This window comes from Castor canadensis, chromosome 13 (assembly GCF_047511655.1).
Source record: "Castor canadensis chromosome 13, mCasCan1.hap1v2, whole genome shotgun sequence".
Classification (NCBI taxonomy): Eukaryota; Metazoa; Chordata; class Mammalia; order Rodentia; family Castoridae; genus Castor; species Castor canadensis.
Window position 1 is genome coordinate 65,202,953 of NC_133398.1, and position 22,577 is coordinate 65,225,529.

Below are 22,577 nucleotides of genomic sequence, written 5' to 3' on the forward strand. Positions count from 1 at the left end.
GCCCTCACCACAGCTCATCTGTAAAGTATAGGTTCCAAATTGAGAAAAGCACATTGATAAGACCAGGATACCCCTACCCATCACTCTGCTTATAAAGCAGAGGAATCACTCAGAGAAGTGAACCACAGTGCCTGCCCTCAGTCTTAGAGCAGAGCTTCAGAGGTTTTGCCCAGAGGCCATGAGGCCAGTGTTCCAAATTTCTCTCCAAGAGCTTTCAAGCTTGGGAGGCACACTTGGAGAGAAGTTAAAGGGCATTCATAACTATAAGCAACTATAAGCAATTCAACTATAAGCAATTAAGAGGATGGCATGAGAACCAGGAAAAGAAACAGTCAATAAGAGTCCTCCCCAGGTGAGAGGACATCAAGGAATACCATGCAAGGAGATCTGAATTTAATGACATAGTAGAACATTTTATAACTCAATATTGTGAAGAATAAACAATCACCTTGCAATCAATAGTGCCTAACAGCTAAATCTAATACCAAATGAGGCAAAAAACCTAACAGAGAGGACAGGAAAAGAGACAGTCTTACTAAAATCGCTGTCATCACAGAAGGAATTGTGCATATCCCCAGGGCTGAGCCTTTTCAGAAGCAACATGAAAGGCATCACTGAAATAGTCCAAGTCAATTATCCATCAGGAAATGCAGATCAAAACCACCATGAGATATCACTTCATGCTTACTAGGATGGGTAAAAATAAAAGAGACATGATAGTATTGTGAAGGATTTAGAGAGTTGAAACCCTCAGATGTGCAGTGGAAAGATAAATGGTGCAATCACTTTGGAAACCAGTCTGGATGTTCTTCAAAATACTGAACAGAGAGTTACCATAGGAGCTTCACTCATAGGTGCACACCTAAGAATAAAAAATAAAAGCATATCCATGCAAAAACTTGTTCATTATGTTCTTGCTTTGGCAGCAAATATACTAAAACTGGGATAATACAGAGAAGATGAGCATGGTCCCTTCACAAGGATAACATACAAGTGCATGAAGCACTCCATATTTTTAATAAAAGAGATATAAATAGGAAAGTAAGAAGTTGAGTTATCACTATTTGCAGATAATATGATCCTATACTTAAAAGATCCTAAAGACTCCACTAGAAGACTCTTAGATCTGATAAACATTTCAGCAAAGTAGCAGAATACAAAATCAGCATACCGACACCAGTAGCTTTTCTATATACCAATAATGGTCATGTTGAGAAAGAAATGAGGAAAACAATCCTATTCACAATAGCTTCAAAAGAAATACTTAGGAATAAACTTTCAAGGAAATGAAAGACCTCTACAATGAAGACTATAAAAATCTGAAGAAAATTGAAAAATGAAGACATTAGAAGTTGGAAAGACCTCCCTTATTCATGGATTGCAGTATTAATATTGTGAAAATGGCTATACTACCAAAAGTGATCTACAGATTCAATGTACTCCCCATAACTTTCCAAAAATATTCTCCATAGAAATAGAAAAAACAAACTTTCTAAAGTTTATATGGAAGTACAAAACACACCAAATAGACAAAGTAATTCTAAGTGAAAAATAATAATGCTGGAGTTATTACAATATCTGATTTTAAATTGTACAACAGAGCCATAGTAACAGAAACATGGTAGTATCACAAAAACAGACATGTTGATCAATGGAACAGAATAGAGGACTCAGAAATAAACCCACATGGCTGTAGCCATCTGACCCTCAACAAAGGTGCGAAAAACATACATTGGAGAAAAGATAGTCTGTTCAGGAAATTGTGCTGGGAAAACTGGATTGCCATATGTGAAAAACTGAAACTAGCTCCCTGTCTCTCACCCTCTACAAAAATCATTTCCAAATAAATCAAAGAACTTAATCTAAGACTTGAAACTACTACAGGATAACACTTGGAGATATAGGCATAGATGATGACTTTCTGAATAGGATTCCAATAAGAATTAAGAGACAAGAATTGACAAATGAGATTGGAAATTAATGGTTCTGCACAGCAAAAGAAATGATTACCAGAGTGAAGAGACAGCCTACTTAGTCACTTGACAGAAGACAATATTCAGAATATATAAAGAACTCAAAATTTAAACACCAAAAAATAAATAATCCAATCAACAAATAGGCAAATGAATTGAATAGACAGTTCTAAAAAGAAGTACAAATTGCCAAATAAGTGGAAAAAATTTTTTTCAACATTTTTCGCCCTAAAGGATTTGCAAACTCTAATTGTTGAAGTTGCTATAAACAGAAATTTCAGATTCTTACATACTACATGGATGCATTCAGACAGTATATATAGACATAGTGATGGTGACAATAAAAAGTATATTATATTATAGGGAAAGGTGTTACAAAGGCCACGGTGGGCCAGGTAGAAGCTGGAAGCAGAAAGAGAGGTCTCTCTGTTTGAAGGTGTTTTTAAAATGTTGCATTAGTGATGATTGGGACACTGGGATCCTTACTGGAATGTAAATTAGTTCAGCTACTATGGCAAGCAGTATGGAGTTCCTTAAAAAACTAAAAGTAGAACTACCATATGATCCTTCTATACCCCTCCTTGGATACTTTGGAGAAACTGGATAAAGCATTGGACTTGATATTAAGAGATGTGTTTTCACTTGCTAGAACAGAGGAAAGCAGACATTCTTCATTTATGTTTATTCTTCAAAAGAAGGGCCTTTTTGGTCATTGTAGTCACAATAATTAAGATTATGATGAAAATATATTGGGGGAGATATGTAAAAGCAAGTCTCCTTTTATTTATTTGATTTCCTTCATTCATATGTGCATACAATGATTGGGTCATTACTCTCCCCTTCCCCCCGCCCCCTCCTCTTTTTTTTAAATAGTAGATTGAATATCAGAGGTGGGGCTCCAAGGTTGGCATATTCTTAACTGAGGGCTTCCTCATTTGCTGGTGGCCCATGACTACCACTGACATGATGTATCCTCAAGCCCTATCCTTTACAGGCAAAAGAAGCTGGTCAAGGCCATCCCAGAAGATAAAGAATAGCACAGATATTGAAGGAGGAGGAAATCTATTTCTAAACCTCCTGTGTATAGGAAATCTATTTCTAAACCTATGTGTAACTTAGGAGCAGGTCCTATGAACTTAGTTTTTCCTCATCTAAAATAAGGTAAGGGTCTTCAAAACATTTTCTAATACTAGTATCTATAATTTTATTCCAAAAAAAGCATCTTTAATCCCTATTCTTTTCTTTGAAGGTATATTCTGACCTCTTAGTCATTTTTATCTGTCTCCTTTGGACTCACTTCAAGTGCTTTACTCTAGAGGTTTTGTTCTCAGAACTGTTGCAGGGACCACTTGTGAAAAGATGTATTTTCTTTCTTAACATCTGCCATGACTCACACTGACAGGAAATGTGAAAATTCTATACAGATACATCAATAATAATGTATTCCATCCATTCCAATTATGAAAATATCCACAGTAGGATCAGCATCTAGTTTCTCTCTTCCAAAAAAACATACAATTCCCATGCTTATGTAGGACCATTAGTTTTCTGAGTATAGATCTATACTTATATTTTGAATTAGGTTATCACAAAGTGAAGGTTTTAGTGTTTTTTGCATCATATTGCTCTTCTGAAGAGTAGTCTCTCTAGAAATTTTACTTAACAATTTGTGTAAGCCATTACTTAATTTCTAGTCTACATCTGACTTCCTCATAGAATCCATTTCCGTAGTATTCTAGTTCCCAAGATAAGTTTTACAGAAGTGAAAAATCTCTGAAATCTATATTCATACATGCAAAACCATGCTCTGGGAAGTGCCAGACCAGAGGGATGTAGGTGAGTGCCTAGAAAGTTCTGGGCACTTTTCATACATTATATATATATATTGTATAATATATACAATGTTATCTCATTTAATCTACATAATGTTTTTATGGGGGAAACTGAGGCTGAGTTAGTTACTTGTCCAAGGGAACATTGCTAATAGGTTACAGAGCCAGGTTTAAACACAGGGCTATACAACTGTACTGCATCTGGCTGTACCTTCTTGTCTCTCCCCATTTCTGGCTTTTGGCAGAATCTAACTGGAAACCACCTAGCAAGGGAACTAGATTTAATTTCTAGATTTTTCAGCATCTGCAATATAAAGAATATTGAAAGGCAGAGATGAAGCTAAAAAGCAGTTTTCCCAGGAGGGCTGAGTGGCTGGGTGTCCACCTCTGACAAGCAGAAAAGGGATTATTGGAAGAATATTAAGTGACTCAAAAGAAACAATTGGGAAACCTGTAGAAACCAATTTAAGAAACCACAGTCTGGGAACTAGGAACTGATGGGAGAAGGATTCTGCAAAACACTCTTGCTCAGAGGAATTCATGCTAACCACTTTTCATTTTTAAATTTCTACTGAAGATTCAAAATTCAAAGGAAGAGAATTGAATTTATCAACCTTAAGAAGGTCAGTACCTTCACTGGGAAATGCAATTTATCCAAAGTAATATAGGGATCTGTCACCCAAAGATATGGAAACAAACATGCAAACAAACTGGCTGTTACTGTAGTCCCTATGACCTGGCTTGGTTCTCTCTTGTTCCTCCCTCCACCTTGAGTCCATTCTGTGTTCTTCTGGGATAACGGGTTCCCTTCTTCCTCCCTGAATGCAACTCCACTTTTCTTCCCTACCCTGGTGGCCTGGAGCTTGGTCACCCACCCTGCCTAGAAACCACTTGACCCCCAGGCAGTTCTTCTGAGCTCAGACAGGTTTCTACATACTTGTTCAATCAGCTAGTTGCTTTAACTTGGACCATTTGAGAGGACACCTTAGGGAGAGTTCAACTTTTGCAGTAATGTAAACAGAAGTTTTAGTGAACATTGAACTCTTTTCTTCAATCTGATGAAGGTTTCTTAGCATCCTTTGGATTCATGACAGCATCCTAAGTGATCTTCTAGTACTCATGGTGCCTTACAATATTCTTAAAAGTGAACAAAAAGTTCAGTTTTGTTTGGGACTTTTTTCTTGTCTGTCTACACCTCTTTCTCTTCTTTCTTCTTACCTTCCCCCAATGTTTTCATTCTCCTGACTGATCTAATCTCCATAATAAATATAATTATGGCTATCATTTATTGTTTAGCTGCTACTTGTTCGGAGATTTATACACATTTCATTTAATTTGTACCAGAATCCCAGTGAAATTCTCATTACAAAGTTAGCACAATTAAATAAAAATGAAATGACTGATCCAAGGTCATTTTGCAGAAGGCTTTGTCCCTGGTCTTGAAGCCAATTCACATATAATGAGAGCAGCATTTTGGAGAAAAGGAAATAAAAGTTTATTAACTTGCCAGGCAAATAACTAACTAATAGCATACTATCATGCTGAAGAACTGTAGTATCATCCCAAGAGAAAGAACAGGTTTTTAAGGGAAAACCCAGGAGTTTGGACTTCCAAGAGTGCTTATTTCCTGGCTTATTGGTGCCAGTCTCAGAAGATCCATGTCCTGTTGACAAAGCCTTCATCCCTCCTTCCTGTGAACCAGAGATGAGGAGCATGGTGGTCCAGCAGGTGGATGTGTAGTCCACAAGGGGAGCATCAGGACTCTGCAGGTGGTTGAGAGAGTTCTAATCTTGAATTCTCTAGCATGGGAGAAAGAACAAAAGAAGGACAAATTAAACTTGAGCCATTGAGCAAAACAGCCTGGCTAGTGAGATGATTTAGTTATTATGCTAAAATTACAGCTGTAAGCCTCTTATAGGTCTCTTTTCCTATTATAATCATATATACCAGGTTAATGGCAAAGCTCAGATTTGAGCCCAGGTCAGCCTGATTCCAAAACTAACATTTTTAAATAGAAATATGGGTACAGGAAATGGAAGAGAGTTCAGAAAATCTACTCAGGCTTCTTGCCAGGTCTTTGTTTCAAAAGATCCTTTTAGAATGTAAAGGAATGTGACAATATAAACAGAATTAGAAAAAGCAGGAAATTCCCATCTTGATGATGGCTTTAATCTTAGCATTTTAGGATGAGGTTACATACAGTGTGTTTCTGAATGCTTTGGAATTTAGACTCTGCTCAGTTCAGCTTGCCAATAAAAAAACCAGAAAATTAAATTAGAATGTTTTAAAATGAGACCTGTTAAAACAGATATTCTAAGAATGGGGGAAGAAGCATAACAGAGAATGATGGAGAGGGTGAATTTGACTAAGATATATTGTAAGCACTTTTGTAAATATCACAATGTACCCCTAGTACAATAACATGATAATTAAATTTTTAAAATTTAATTAGAAAGTTTTGAGGAATTCCAAGATGGCGGCTAGAGGTAGGAAGCAGAAAGTGACCCTCCTATAGTGAAATCTTGGAGAGACGCTGGAGACACACTTTGTAGGCATAATCACCGAGAAAAGGCATAAATTTGACTCCTCCACATCTCCAGCCGGCGCAGAGAATCTCCATTTCACGTTAAAAGGAGAAACGAGGAGGGCCCCGGGGCCGCCAGTGGCCGGCGCCCATACGGCTTGGGAAGACGCGGACCAGGTGAGCTTCGCGGTACCGCGGTTCCCCCACAGACAAGCCTGGGCCAGAGCAGCATAGCCCCCTGGACAGACTGACCTCCACCCGGGAAAAAAAGAGAAACTGAGTACTAAGCAATAAGAACAGTTAAGACACGCTGGAAAGAGGGTGGGGCGCCCTGAGCGCTGAAGATTGGGGGAAGGGAATCCTTCCCGGGACTGCAAATAAACGAGCTGGGCGGGCCGGAGAGGCTCTGGCGGGAGCGGGGCGTGCCCAGCAACCAGGAGCGGGGACGCTTGTGAGAGGAGGGAAGACCCACTTCCCACGTGAACTGTAAATAAACACGCAGGCCTGACAACGCGGGGCAGTGTCACCTTTCCCAGTGCTTGGAAAGGGGAAAGCCTGTAGCAGAGGCCCCCCAGCACAGGAGAACTCTGAGCAAACAAAGCCTGTGGGACCAGGTGAGTGCTAGTTCACCCCAGAGATCTGCATAAATGCCGCCAGCTACAGGCTGAGAGCAGCAGGCAGGCAAGCCACAGTTGCAGATACCACTCTCAGAACTGCCTCCAGACGCTTTTTTTTCTTTTTCTCCCTACCTTTGATGAGAGAACAACCGAATTACACCTGCAAGCTGAAAAACTTACTGAAACTGTATTGCATTTGAACTGGGGACACTTGGTGGGGCTTTTTTTTTCTTCTGTGTGAGTGTGAGTGTAGTTTTGTTCTACTTTATGCATCCCCTTTGATGAGACAACTACAGAACAACATCTGAGGCACCAACTCCAGGACTGGAGATTGAGACGGACATCCAAATTATTAAGACTGAAATTGCATTGCATATAAACTTGGAAGTTTTTTGGTTTTTTTTTTTTTTTAATTTTCTATTTTCCATTTTATTTTAATTCATTTTCATAAATAGATATTACTTTCATATACTTATTTTTTATTTTTTTAACTTTGATTTTCAATCCTCTCTCTGTCTCTCTATTGTCTGTTCAGCTTACTGTCGATTAGTACACTAACACTCCCTGTTTATACCTTTGAAACTCTCTTGTCTGATACCTTGTTCTGCTTTCTCCCTCTTGTCTGTATATTTGTTTTCCCCTTTTCTTTAACTTCTTGCTTTCCATCTCAGCTCACTCTTCCATTCTCAATATTACCATTGTTATTATTACAAGCTAGAAAATTAATTTCTAGCTTAATTACACACAGTACAGGGACAGTAACAACACCAAGGACAATGACAGGAAGACAGAAAAAACAAGGAAACAAGTTTCCCCACAGCAAAAAATTAGTACAGAAACCAGAGGGGAATGAAGAGAACAGAAACTCAGATCCAGACTCCAACAAAATGAAGATAAACTATGCCAAAGGACCCAATGAAGCCCACAAGAATAATTTAAAAGAAGACATACTACAAGTACTCAATGAGAATTTTATAGAGATGATACTGGACAGGGTCAACCAAAATGTACAGGAGACATTCAAGAAATTCCAAGACAATAAAAATAGAGAATTTGAAAAAGCAAAAGAAGAAATAAAGGAAACCATAGAAGCACTGTATAAACACCAAAGTGAAAGAGAGAACACAATGAATAAATGGATAAATGAACTCAGGACAAAAATAGACAACAATAAAGAAGAAAACAGCCAGGATATGGAAAACCTCAGAAAAAAGAACGAAACAGAACTGCAAAACAAAACGGAAGGCCAATCCAGCAGAATAGAACAAACAGAAGACAGAATCTCAGAACTTGAAGATGAAATGGTAATTAAAGGAAAAACTGAAGAACTATTAATTAAACAACTCAAGACCTGTGAAAAGAAAATGCAAGAACTCACTGACTCCATCAAAAGACCAAACTTGAGAATCATGGGCATCAAAGAAGGAGAAGAGGTGCAAGCAAAGGGAATGTGTAATATATTCAACAAAATAATAACGGAAAATTTCCCAAATCTAGAGAAAGATATTCCCATACAAATGCAAGAGGCCTCCAGGACACCAAACAGACCAGATCAAAATAGAACTACTCCACGACATATCATCATTAAAACAACAAGTTCAGAAACTAAGGAAAGGATATTGAAGGCTGCAAGAGAGAAAAAACAAGTAACATACAAAGGTAAACCCATCAAAATCACAGCAGACTTCTCAACAGAAACATTAAAAGCAAGAAGAGCGTGGGGTGAGATCTTCCGGGCACTGAATGAAAATAACTTCAACCCCAGGATACTCTACCCAGCAAAGCTATCATTCAAAATAGATGGAGCAATAAAAGTCTTCCATGATAAGCAGAAACTAAAACAATATGTGACCACAAAGCCACCATTACAAAAGATTCTTCAAGGGATCCTGCACACAGAAAGTGACACCCAACTTAACCATGAAAAGGCAGGCAGCACCAAACCACAGGATAAGAAAAAGCAAGACAGTAGAGAGTAACATCAAGTTAGGTACACACAATCAAACCTTCAAACAACTAAGATAACTAAATGGCAGGAATCACCACATACCTATCAGTACTAACACTTAATGTTAATGGACTTAATTCACCCATCAAAAGACACCGTTTGACAAAATGGATTAAAAAAGAAGATCCAACAATTTGTTGCTTACAGGAGACTCATCTCACCGACAGAAATAAGCATATGCTTAGGATGAAAGGCTGGAAGAAGATTTACCAAGCCAACGGCCCCCGAAAACAAGCAGGAGTAGCAATACTTATCTCTGACAAAGTAGACTTCAAACCTACATTGATCAAACGAGATAAAGAAGGACATTCCATACTAATAAAAGGGGAAATAGACCAAAAGGAAATACTAATCATCAATCTGTACGCACCCAATGTCAACGCACCCAATTTCATCAAACATACCCTGAAAGACCTAAAAGCATATATAAACGCCAACACAGTGGTTGTGGGAGACTTTAACACTCCATTATCATCAATAGATAGGTCATCCAAACAAAAACTCAATAAAGAAATCCAAGATCTAAAATATGCAATAGATCAAGTGGACCTAGTAGATGTCTACAGAACATTTCATCCAACCTCTACACAATATACATTCTTCTCAGCAGCCCATGGAACCTTCTCCAAAATAGATCATATCCTAGGGCACAAAGCAAGCCTCAGCAAATATAAGAAAATAGAAATAATACCATGCATACTATCTGACCACAATGCAGTAAAAGTAGAACTCAACAACAAAAGTAAAGACAAAAAACATGCAAACAGCTGGAAACTAAATAACTCATTACTTAATGAAGAATGGATCATCAATGAAATAAAAGAGGAAATTAAAAAGTTCCTAGAAGTCAATGAAAATGAAAACACAACCTACCGGAACCTATGGGACACAGCTAAGGCAGTCTTGAGAGGAAAGTTTATAGCCATGAGTGCATATATTAAAAAGATTGAAAGATCCCAAATCAATGACCTAATGATACATCTCAAACTCCTAGAAAAACAAGAACAAGCAAATCCCAAAACAAATAGAAGGAGAGAAATAATAAAAATAAGAGCTGAAATCAACGAAATGGAAACGAAAAAAACCATACAAAGAATTAATGAAACAAAAAGTTGGTTCTTTGAAAAAATAAACAAGATCGATAGACCCCTGGCAAACCTGACTAAAATGAGGAGAGAAAAAACCCAAATTAGTAGAATCAGGAATGCAAAAGGGGAGATAACAACAAACACCATGGAAGTCCAGGAAATCATCAGAGACTACTTTGAGAACCTATATTCAAATAAATTTGAAAATCTAAAAGAAATGGACAGATTTCTAGATACATATGATCATCCAAAACTGAACCAAGAGGAAATTAATCACCTGAATAGACCTATAACACAAAATGAAATTGAAGCAGCAATCAAGAGTCTCCACAAAAAGAAAAGTCCAGGACCTGATGGATTCTCTGCTGAATTCTATCAGACCTTTAAAGAAGAACTGATACTAACCCTCCTTAAACTGTTCCATGAAATAGAAAGGGAAGGAAAACTGCCAAACACATTTTATGAAGCCAGTATTACACTTATCCCAAAACCAGGCAAAGACACCTCCAAAAAGGAGAACTATAGGCCAATCTCCTTAATGAACATTGACGCAAAAATCCTCAACAAAATAATGGCAAATCGAATTCAGCAACACATCAAAAAGATTATTCACCACGACCAGGTAGTCTTCATCCCAGGGATGCAGGGGTGGTTCAACATACGAAAATCAATAAACGTAATAAACCACATTAACAGAAGCAAAGACAAAAACCACTTGATCATCTCAATAGATGCAGAAAAAGCCTTTGATAAGATCCAACATCATTTCATGATAAAAGCTCTAAGAAAACTAGGACTAGAAGGAAAGTTCCTCAACATTATAAAAGCTATATATGACAAACCTACAGCCAGCATTATACTTAACGGAGAAAAATTGAAACCATTCCCTCTAAAATCAGGAACCAGACAAGGATGCCCACTATCTCCACTCCTATTCAACATAGTACTGGAATTCCTAGCCAGAGCAATTAGGCAAGAAGAAGGAATAAAAGGAATACAAATAGGTAAAGAAACTGTCAAAATATCCCTATTTGCAGATGACATGATCCTATACCTTAAAGACCCAAAAAACTCTACTCAGAAGCTTCTAGACATCACCAATAGCTATAGCAAGGTAGCAGGATATAAAATCAACATAGAAAAATCATTAGCATTTCTATACACTAACAATGAGCAAATGGAAAAAGAATGTATGAAAACAATTCCATTTACAATAGCCTCAAAAAAAATCAAATACCTAGGTGTAAACCTAACAAAAGATGTGAAAGACCTCTACAAGGAAAACTATACACTTCTGAAGAAAGAGATTGAGGAAGACTATAGAAAGTGGAGAGATCTCCCATGCTCTTGGATTGGTAGAATCAACATAGTAAAAATGTCGATACTCCCCAAAGTAATCTACACGTTTAATGCAATTCCCATCAAAATTCCAATGACATTCATTAAAGAGATTGAAAAATCTACTGTGAAATTTATATGGAAACACAAGAGGCCACGAATAGCCAAGGCAATACTCAGTCAAAAGAACAATGCAGGAGGTATCACAATACCTGACTTCAAACTATATTACAAAGCAATAACAATAAAAACAGCATGGTACTGGCACAAAAACAGACATGAAGACCAGTGGAACAGAATAGAGGATCCAGATATGAAGCCACACAACTATGAGCAACTTATCTTTGACAAAGGAGCTAAAAATATACGATGGAGAAATAGCAGCCTCTTCAACAAAAACTGCTGGGAAAACTGGTTAGCAGTCTGCAAAAAACTGAAACTAGATCCATGTATATCATCCTATACCAAGATTAACTCAAAATGGAACAAGGATCTTAATATCAGACCCCAAACTCTTAAGTTGATACAGGAAAGAGTAGGAAATACTCTGGAGTTAGTAGGTATAGGTAAGAACTTTCTCAATGAAACCCCAGCAGCACAGCAACTAAGAGAGAGCATAGATAAATGGGACCTCATAAAACTAAAAAGCTTCTGTTCATCAAAAGAAATGGTCTCTAAACTGAAGAGAACACCCACAAAGTGGGAGAAAATATTTGCCAACTATACATCAGACAAAGGACTGATAACCAGAATATATAGGGAACTTAAAAAACTAAATTCTCCCAAAACTAATGAACCAATAAAGAAATGGGCAAGTGAACTAAACAGAACTTTCTCAAAAGAAGAAATTCAAATGGCTAGAAAACACATGAAAAAATGCTCACCATATCTAGCAATAAAGGAAATGGAAATTGAAACCACACTAAGATTCCACCTCACCCCTGTTAGAATAGCCATCATCAGCAACACCACCAACAACAGGTGTTGGCGAGGATGCGGGGAAAAAGGAACCCTCTTACACTGTTGGTGGGAATGTAGACTAGTACAACCACTCTGGAAAAAAATTTGGAGGCTACTTAAAAAGCTGGACATCGATCTACCATTTGATCCAGCAATACCACTCTTGGGGATATACCCAAAAGACTGTTACTCCAGAGGCACCTGCATATCCATGTTTATTGCGGCACTATTCACAATAGCCAAGTTATGGAAACAGCCAAGATGCCCCAGCACTGACGAATGGATTAAGAAAATGTGGTATCTATACACAATGGAATTTTATGCAGCCATGAAGAAGAATGAAATGTTATCATTCGCTGGTAAATGGATGGAATTGGAGAACATCATTCTGAGTGAGGTTAGCCTGGCCCAAAAGACCAAAAATCGTATGTTCTCCCTCATATGTCGACATTAGATCAAGGGCAAACACAACAAGGGGATTGGACTATGAGCCCATGATAAAAGCGAGAGCACACAAGGGAGGGGTGAGGATAGGTAAGACACCTAAAAAACTAGCTAGCATTTGTTGCCCTTAATGCAGAGAAACTAAAGCAGATACCTTAAAGCAACTGAGGCCAATAGGAAAAGGGGACCAGGTACTAGAGAAAAGGTTAGATCAAAAAGAATTAACCTAGAAGGTAACACCCATGCACAGGAAATCAATGTGAGTCAATGCCCTGTATAGCTATCCTTATCTCAACCAGCAAAACCCCTTGTTCCTTCCTATTATTGCTTATACTCTCTCTACAACAAAATTAGAGATAAGGGCAAAATAGTTTCTGCTGGGTATTGAGGGGGGGGAGTGGGAGGGGGTGGAGTGGGTGGTAAGGGAGGGGGTGGGGGCAGGGGGGAGAAATGAACCAAGCCTTGTATGCACATATGAATAATAAAAGAAAAATGAAAAAAAAAATTAGAAAGTTTTAATAAATTATATTTCAGCTTTTTACTCAGGGGTATGATAACTTCCTCCTTGACTATGGGCCTTTATGGAGTTCAGTTCAAAGGTGATAAACTTTGCTGTTTAAGGGAAACAATTTGTGAACCAAAAGAATAATCCTTGAGCTCCTGCTTTGCCAGTACAAAGAAAACCTGAGTTCAAACACCAGTCCCACAAAAAAAAAAAGAAAGAATCCTTGACATTAATATAAATACATATACAGAAGTCATTATTACAGGAATACACCATTCACAACTATAATGGCAGCTGCTTTCACTTAGACACAGCTTTGCCATCAAACCAGGATTTTATTAACTTGGGATTCTTATCACAGCCTGGAGAGATATTCAATGTTAGAAAGAGTGTCCGCATTTACTGAGTTCCTACAATGTATCTACAATGTTCCAAGCTCAACTAAGGGTGGTTCAGCTTGTCTAAATTTGTCTCTTTTTTTGTACAACAATGTTATGAAGCAACAGCTTTTCCTCCCTGTTTTCAGATCAAGTAAAATTCATGATTGAACTCACACATCTTAACTCCAGATTTTGACTGCTCATTATAACCTGTTGTCTCTATTATAAGTTTAATAGAGTTTTGATAGAGTTAAGAAAAAAATACATCACTAAGAAACAGCTGGAGAGCCCAAGAAGTCACTCACTTTGTATATGCTCCCAGGACCATTTTATCTACATTCACATCTACAGTTGCCTTTTGTAAATCAATGATTCACAAATCTATGTCACAATCCAGATCTTTCCCCAAAATTTCTTCCCACATATCCAACTGCCTTCTGATTATCTGACTTGGATGACCCAAGTCATCTCTAAAGTATCATGCCTCAAATGATACTTTATTACTCTGCCACAGCTCCTTTCATGCTCCAGGGAATGGCACCATCCAGTTCTCCAAATAAAAACCTACACAGTTTCCTTAGCTTACTGTTCTGTATTCCCAATCTAATCAAAGACCAAATCCTATCAATTCTGTTTTCCAAATATGTCTAGAATCCCTCTTTGTCAGGAACTCAACTGAGCTGTTGCGTTTTGGAGTAGCTAATTTAAAATGAGCCCAAATGAAAGGAACAGTTAAGTCTTTAATAACCTAACTGCACCTGTTTTACCAGTACCCACCAACATAGGCCACGTGTGCACCAAACGGTGAAGAAGGTGGCCCAGAGCATCATGAGAACATAGACACCTGGGCAATGACTTCCATCCCAACAAGCACATGTGTAAGGAATTGCCATTACCCCTGGCAAGAAGCTCCGCAACAAGATTGCTGGCTATGTCACACATCTCATGAAGTGGATCCAGAGAGGTCCCATGAGAGGTGTCTCCATCAAGCCGCAGGAGGAGTAGAGAGAAAGGAGAGAGAATTACATTTCCAAGATCTCAGCACTGGATCAGGAGATCATTGAAGTTGACCCTGACGCTAAGGAAATGTTGAAGCTTTTGGCCTTTGGCAGTCTGTCCAACCTGCAAATCACTCAGCCCACATCTAGGATGAATTTCAAAACACCATGTGGAGACGTTTAAATCTTTCTGTTGTGATGTAATATTTTCAATAAACCCAGGAACACCAAAATGAGAATAATAACCTAATGCAACAGTACAAAGAAAAGGCTAAAACCAAAGGAAATACTGAATCCCTCCTTTCATTTTCTTATATCTGGGAGCCCCAAACATAAGGCTGGAGCCTAGAGCAAAAGTGAAGAAGATGGAGAAGTGCTAGAAGTGGAAAAATATTGAGTACTGAGTTAAAGAGAAAAGTGTCTTCATGGTCCCCTGGTAAGGAAAGTCCTCCAAATGAAGGTACCTGGGTAAGAATGCAGATATCTTTAAGAACAAGGTTGACTGAGTCCTTTTTTTTTTTTTTTTCATTTTTCTTTTATTATTCATATGTGCATACAAGGCTTGGTTCATTTCTCCCCCCTGCCCCCACCCTCTCCCTTACCACCCACTCCGCCCCCTCCCTCTCCCCCCCCTCAATACCCAGCAGAAACTATTTTGCCCTTATTTCTAATTTTGTTGTAGAGAGAGTATAAGCAATAATAAGAAGGAACAAGGGTTTTTGCTGGTTGAGATAAGGATAGCTATACAGGGCGTTGACTCACATTGATTTCCTGTGCGTGGGTGTTACCTTCTAGGTTAATTCTTTTTGATCTCACCTTTTCTCGAGTACCTGTTCCCCTTTTCCTATTGGCCTCAGTTGCTTTAAGGTATCTGCTTTAGTTTCTCTGCGTTAAGGGCAACAAATGCTAGCTAGTTTTTTTGGTGTCTTACCTATCCTCACCCCTCCCTTGTGTGCTCTCGCTTTTATCATGGGCTCATAGTCCAATCCCCTTGTTGTGTTTGCCCTTGATCTAATGTCGACATATGAGGGAGAACATACGATTTTTGGTTTTTTGAGCCAGGCTAACCTCACTCAGAATGATGTTCTCCAATTCCATCCATTTACCAGCGAATGATAACATTTCGTTCTTCTTCATGGCTGCATAAAATTCCATTGTGTATAGATACCACATTTTCTTAATCCATTCGTCAGTGCTGGGGCATCTTGGCTGTTTCCATAACTTGGCTATTGTGAATAGTGCTGCAATAAACCTGGGTGTGCAGGTGCCTCTGGAGTAACCTGTGTCACAGTCTTTTGGGTATATCCCCAAGAGTGGTATTGCTGGATCAAATGGTAGATCCATGTCTAGCTTTTTAAGTAGCCTCCAAATTTTTTTCCAGAGTGGTTGTACTAGTCTACATTCCTACCAACAGTGCAAGAGGGTTCCTTTTTCCCCGCATCCTCGCCAACACCTGTTGTTGGTGGTGTTGCTGATGATGGCTATTCTAACAGGGGTGAGGTGGAATCTTAGTGTGGTTTTAATTTCCATTTCCTTTATTGCTAGATATGGTGAGCATTTTTTCATGTGTTTTCTAGCCATTTGAATTTCTTCTTTTGAGAAAGTTCTGTTTAGTTCACTTGCCCATTTCTTTATTGGTTCATTAGTTTTGGGAGAATTTAGTTTTTTAAGTTCCCTATATATTCTGGTTATCAGTCCTTTGTCTGATGTATAGTTGGCAAATATTTTCTCCCACTTTGTGGGTGTTCTCTTCAGTTTAGAGACCATTTCTTTTGATGAACAGAAGCTTTTTAGTTTTATGAGGTCCCATTTATCTATGCTCTCTCTTAGTTGCTGTGCTGCTGGGGTTTCATTGAGAAAGTTCTTACCTATACCTACTAACTCCAGAGTATTTCCTACTCTTTCCTGTATCAACTTAAGAGTTTGGGGTCTGATATTAAGATCCTTGATCCATTTTGAGTTAATCTTGGTATAGGATGATATACATGGATCTAGTTTCAGTTTTTTGCAGACTGCTAACCAGTTTTCCCAGCAGTTTTTGTTGAAGAGGCTGCTATTTCCCCATCGTATATTTTTAGCTCCTTTGTCAAAGATAAGTTGCTCATAGTTGTGTGGCTTCATATCTGGATCCTCTATTCTGTTCCACTGGTCTTCATGTCTGTTTTTGTGCCAGTACCATGCTGTTTTTATTGTTATTGCTTTGTAATACAGTTTGAAGTCAGGTATTGTGATACCTCCTGCATTGTTCTTTTGACTGAGTATTGCCTTGGCTATTCGTGGCCTCTTGTGTTTCCATATAAAGTTAACAGTAGATTTTTCAATCTCTTTAATGAATGTCATTGGAATTTTGATGGGAATTGCATTAAACATGTAGATTACTTTTGGTAGTATCGACATTTTTACTATGTTGATTCTACCAATCCATGAGCATGGGAGATCTCTCCACTTTCTATAGTCTTCCTCAATCTCTTTCTTCAGAAGTGTATAGTTTTCCTTGTAGAGGTCTTTCACATTGACTGAGTCCTTGATTACAACTCTCTTTAGAAACTGCAGTGGACTGTCTGTCTATCATGTCTTTTCCCCATGAGGCCCGCCAGGTAGAGCCTTTGTAATTGCCTGTAATCAAGCCTGAAAGGTTACACATACAATTTTGTCCTCACTCCTCAACCCTAGTTCAACTAACTTAGCCCAGGCTGCCATCCTCTCTGACTTCCAGAATAGCAACAGCCTCCTCGCTGTCATCTTTGAAGCCAGTCTTGCTATCCTCCAACCTGTTTCCATAAAGTGGATGAAGAAATCTTTGTAAAACACATATGTGACCAATTGTGCCTGTATTAGTAAGGCTCCCAAAAGGAAATAGACTTTAATGTAGATGGTTCAAGCGAAAAGCTTTGATGAAGGGGCTACTTACAGAAGTGTAGGCAGGATGGAGACTAGAAATAGGGAAAATCATATCCATCCAGAGTTTCCAAGTGATAAAGAAGTAGTTGTTTACTGGGCACTGGTGCCACAAAGGGTTATCTGACAGGGCCTGTGGTCAAGGAGGAAGTAAGGGACACAGGGCACAAACACCCAGTGACTAAACCCAGCAGAAAGCCAGCAGGTAAGGGAATCTCTTACCAGACTCTATGGGGATCAGCTTTCCAGGGCAGGAGCAGAGAAGGGCAGAGAATGCTTCTGGAGGTGCGGAATACCAAACATCTCTTCTGCTTAAAGCCTACTAGTGTCTTCACATTGCATAAAGGATAAAGTACAAGGTCCTAAATACAACTTCTAGGGCCTTCCTGATCTGTGATGTTCCTTCCTTACAGTTTTGTCATATAATTCATCTCCTCTTGCTCTATATTTCAACCCCACACAATTTACTTTCGTTCTCTCATATCCAGGCCTTTGTCTCCCAGAAATATTTTCTTCAGTCACCCTACCTTTAACCTAGAAACACATTATTCACTTTTCAAATCTCAATGTAATTGTCATTTTATTATCACACAGCCCTGACTGGGCTTAGCATTTCATCATGGGTTCCCATTTCCTATTTCCAATAACTTCAGTAACTTGCCTGTTACTCTCATTGCACTGAAAGCTTTGGGGAGCGTGTTCAACACTGTATTCCCAAAATGTGCCAGACATTAGTAAATTCTGAAATATTTATTGAAAGAATGAGCACTAACTATATTTCATGTACTTGTTGTTAATTATCTTTTTCATTTATTTTCTTCTATTCCTACTTTATGTAAAGATTTTATTAGGCAAGCCTGCTGAATTTTATCAATGTCTTTAGAGTAAGTATTGATATTGTCATGTGTTTTTTTTTTCTCTTTTAATATGCTGTTATAATGAATGATGTTAAATGATTGATTTTAGAGCATACCCTTAGATTCCTAAAATATATACCACTTGGTAGTAATTATTATATGTGTGTGTGTGTGTGTGTGTGTAATGAGGAATTGGCTCACACTATTATGGAGGCTATCAAGTCCAATCTGCCCAGTGAGCTGGCAGGCTGTTCACCCAGGGAGAAATGATGTTCTAGTTCAAAGGCCATCCTGCAAGATGGGCTATTGTTGCAGATGAAGTCCAATAACAGCCCATGGGGAAATTCTCTCTTACTCCAGGAAGTCAGTCTTTTTGTTCTATGTAAGCTTTCAACAGATTGGATGAGGTCCACCCACATTATGGTAGGCAATTGACTTTGCTAATTAAACAGTTAATTTACCCAAAAACAAAGAGAGGTGGAGGTGGATCTTAGATAGGCAACCAATACTTACTACCTTGAGACAGGAGAAGAGAAAATTCACTTGTTGGTGTTGGATATTGTGATGCTGGAACTTCTGAAGTTGTACAATATAATGAATATGTAAAAAAGATCTAGTCTTTCTTTACTCATGTAATTGGCCCATTGCATTAACTAACCCTGAGGTGGTCCTACCCCTATGCTTTGTGTGTATGTGTGTTATGAATTTTCCTTATTGTAAAACCATTTTGGTGTTGCTGATACAGCCAAAAGCATATCAGTAGTAAGCCCCTGTCTAGAGACTTTTTAATCTATTCTGAAAGTTTAGAAATTTTACCAGGTGTGTGATTGTTTTTTTCAGCATCCTCCTCAAATTTGAATGCTTCAGTGTATAAATTCAAGGATTTTTTTAATGGCAGAGAAATTTTCATCTGATAGTTGATTATTCTATCTTATCTCTGTTTTTATTTCTCATTCTAGAAATTTATTTATCCATGGGCTAGGTATAGCTAACCTATATTCTCTTGGCTTCTTTCCCTTATATTTCCATCTGTGTGTATTTTTTACTCTGTATTGTATTCATTACTTCTACTTGATTTTGCAGATACTGCATTTTACCACAGTACAACTTCACACTTCTGATTCAAGGTCTTGAGTTCAATCCCCAGCATGAGAAAGAGAAAGAAAGTGTGTGTGTGTGTGTGTGTGTGTGTGTGTGTGTAAGAGAGAGAAAGAGAGGAGAGGAGAGGAGAGAAGAATTGAGGAGAGGACAGGATACTTATTACAGGGTTTCAGTTTTCAACTTCTTGCTTCCTATTCTAGACATTACAAATTCTCTTATTTTTCTTTAAAACCATATTGAACTTTAAGCACTTGTTGCTTCTGTAGAATTAGAAAAGGGTAAGAATTCTAAGAGCCACTGACATAAGATTGAGGCTTTGTAATAGATATTTGAACAAACTACTGAGTTAAGTAATTTACCATCTGCCCAACACATATTTTGACATTGCAAGAATAGCGCTTTCAAATTTATTTCTTAGCTTCATAGCAAAATGAATAACTGAAAAGGATCTTCTGTGGATGGAGCAGGATTAAGAAAACTAATTAATTTGATCCACTGAACCCAGTGTGACAGAAATGCAGGATTTTTGTACCCATACAACTGTGATACTCAAGGCACTATTTGGGACACAGAGAATTCAGAAAAAAAATGCATAGTCCCTAAGTTCAGGGTTATACAATCAGATGCAATGAGGAGTCTGGCACACTTGACATGAGAAAGAAAGTACTTTGAGATCCCACATGTTCCTTCCTTCTGCACCTTTAAGGGCAGTAGACCCAGCCCCCAGACTATGGAGGAGGTGTTCATGATATAATTTTATCTGGGAATTAGATATAATCATTTCTTATGTCTTGGGATAATGTAGAGCCGTCATCTGAGATTATTTTCTTTTTTTGATAATTGATTTCTTCTCCTCACATCTCCACTGACAGGAAGACTAGGACTTGAGGCAGAGGTTTATGACCCTAGAGAAGGAGAGGCAGGTTATATCTAGGCAAGATGGCATTTGTCAGTTCTGATTTTGCAAAATCATGGAAGCTTCTACCGAAAATGGAATCACTTTGGTCCTACAGAAAGCATTCCAAAATGAAGCCTAGACTATGGTTTCTCTTCAGCTTTTATAACACACCTTTTATCAAAACAGAGCCTAGAGGTCATCTGACAGGTTGCATTTAGGCTGACTCAGAACCAGGTTGGGTGGAAGATCCACCCTATCCCATGTTGATTCTTGTAACTGCCTGCACTTGTAACCACAAGTTACCCAACTAGTCCATGATCTGTACCTGGAGGCTATTATGAACCAGTTGGCTATGGACCCATGGAAGTTAACACTAGCCTGCACCAATCATTGTAAGCTTTTGCCCTTTTAACCACTGGCCTTTTGTTTTCCTTTTCAGAATATAGTTTTCATTTTACCTAAATCTATGTCTTCCAAAATTCAATTCCTAACCCCCCCCATAAAGCTCTTTTGTACTTTCTAGCTTTAAAATTGATTGCGATATTGATTACAATTTAAAGCCAAACTTTTGAAAATCCATATGAGAAAAGCATTTTCATTACACTCTCAAGGCTAAGTTTCTGCATGTTTAAAACAGAGATTGGGTGGTTGAACATGGATTAAATTTTAAATTAGAGAAGTCCTGTAATACAGAAAGGAAGTCACTTGAAAGAGGAAAGGTTCACAAGTAATAGTGTGTTAGTCCCACCAATATCCTTTGATTTAGCTATAATTAAATACTCATAAAATCAGTTCAGCATATCATCTGTATTTTCCAGCAGCTCTGGCCAATCCTTTTCTGTGGCTCATCACCGCCCTGTGGCTCTAGCAGCTTCTAGGCTTCTGAGGAGTTCTGTTGTCTGGATTGTATTTGGGGGAATGGAAGCATGAAGGCATACAAGCAGATTTTTTTTCTTTTAGCCACATTGAGCCATTACTTTCTCACTTGATATATGGATTTTACTACAGTAGACACTTGACTTTTATGAATTTAACATTTTGTTTAAAAAAATACTTGCAAGTAATCACTCCTTGTCATGATGTATGTTTGAATGAGAGGTGTTTTAAAGTTGAAGTAACTGACAAAAAGTGTACTTAGCTGACCACTTGACATCACCATCTTGTCTTGCCTTTGCTGAACTCTGATCATTGCAGCTTTTCACACTAGTGAAAAGTTGACAACAAATTTTTGCAGACGGATGAGCAGAGTTGAAAAGAAGTTAACACCTGTGGTATGAGGAAATGCAGAGGGAACATGAGACTGTGGGAACTGAGATTTGAGAGAAAGCCAGGAGCCTGCCTAAACATTTCTCTGTTCACAAATTTGGATACTCATGACCACCTTGGAATGTGTCCATAGTGAATGCTGAGGGTCTTCCTAGTGGATTGTCCTCAAACATGTAGCAAAACTAATTAAGCAAAATATGATCACTTTCCAAATGTGTCTTTCTTGTCTAGTTTACAAAAAAGGAAATGCTGGCTTCTTAATCAGTTTTGATCTGGTAACTCACACTCTTATTAACTGTGACTGCCTGTGACTTAAGAAGTCAGTGCAAGCCTACCCCAGCCATGATTGAAACAGTGCTCTATTCACATGACTCCAAGATGAACAGAGCAAGGTCCAGGTGCCAGTGTACTTTCAAATATCTATTTCAGTCAAGTTCTTGCCCTTATAAGAAGATCACAGAAAAATGAGAAGGTAACTTTTTCCTTTCTGCTTCTTCCTACAGGTAGAATGGTCCAGCCTTAGCATTCTGAACTTGGGGATCCTTTGTTCTAGATGGGGGAATACGACTAATGTTTAGAAAGTAAATCGACATGAGAGAGATAGGATGACCACCTCCACCTGGGTATTTATTTTAGTAGGATCAAACTAATGGAGTTCATAATTGTGAGTTGATGAAGGCAAATCAAACCTGACCAGGGAGAACCTAAACCTGGGCTGGGAAATTCCTAAGCTATCTTTAACATTCTAACTGGTTAACCCTACCACAGAGAGAATCTGCCATCTAACATTAAGCGTGTGGGCTTTCTACATTTACTTTGGTTCTGACACTCATTGGCTATGTAATTGTGACAAGTCACTTAAAACCTTTTGCCTATACTGGTCCCTCCCA

The 22,577-nt window shown here is 38.3% G+C and overlaps 1 long non-coding RNA gene and 1 other non-coding gene across 6 annotated transcripts in view; one reads left to right on the forward strand and one right to left on the reverse strand.

Annotated features, from left to right (window-relative positions):
- The first annotated feature begins 914 nt into the window (after positions 1-914).
- On the forward strand, positions 915-1,017 carry LOC141415905 (U6 spliceosomal RNA). Its single transcript, XR_012440856.1, has one exon. It is a non-coding gene; the product is annotated as a U6 spliceosomal RNA (small nuclear RNA).
- A 1,705-nt stretch (positions 1,018-2,722) lies between these two features.
- The window catches only part of LOC141415436 (uncharacterized), a 133,684-nt gene continuing 113,829 nt past the window's right edge, over positions 2,723-22,577 (reverse strand). For all 5 annotated transcript variants that reach the window (XR_012440448.1, XR_012440452.1, XR_012440451.1 and 2 more), the window contains one exon: positions 2,723-5,604. This is a non-coding gene — a long non-coding RNA (uncharacterized lncRNA). The remainder of the gene's footprint in view (positions 5,605-22,577) is intronic.